Source organism: Penaeus monodon, chromosome 21, assembly GCF_015228065.2.
Source record: "Penaeus monodon isolate SGIC_2016 chromosome 21, NSTDA_Pmon_1, whole genome shotgun sequence".
Lineage (NCBI taxonomy): Eukaryota > Metazoa > Arthropoda > Malacostraca > Decapoda > Penaeidae > Penaeus > Penaeus monodon.
In genome coordinates, this window is record NC_051406.1 from 43,731,531 (window position 1) to 43,731,916 (window position 386).

Consider the following 386-nt stretch of genomic DNA (forward strand, 5'->3'; position numbering starts at 1 on the left):
CACTTTTGGGTAATTTAGATTTAACCTATTCGCGCGCTCGTGTTGACACATGTATATTACGCCATGATACTCTTTAAACTGAAGCTCAAATGAAATGTTGTAATTATGCCACCAAAGGCTCCCATCCCTTCAGGTGCTCTCCAGGACGAGGCGAGTGTCACCACCTCAACAGTCGCTCGATATCTCGACAAACACCCGAGTACGTCAAACAACATTAGATGAAAGCGTCAACACATAGCGTAGACGAGGGTTTCGGTGAGTGTAAGGAAGTAGCAGATTGAAGCGTCGGAGAGAGTAAGCATCAAACAGGTCGAGAGGAGAGAACCCAGCCATCGATTTTCATTTTTACTTTTGTTTACCAAAGGCTGCGACACGAGTGATGCCAT

At 45.6% G+C, this 386-nt stretch overlaps 1 protein-coding gene across 1 annotated transcript in view; it reads right to left on the reverse strand.

The window, feature by feature from the left end:
* Positions 1-386, reverse strand: part of LOC119586686 (putative neural-cadherin 2) — a 43,803-nt gene that overhangs the window by 5,223 nt on the left and 38,194 nt on the right. The gene's annotated exons all lie outside the window — the stretch shown is intronic.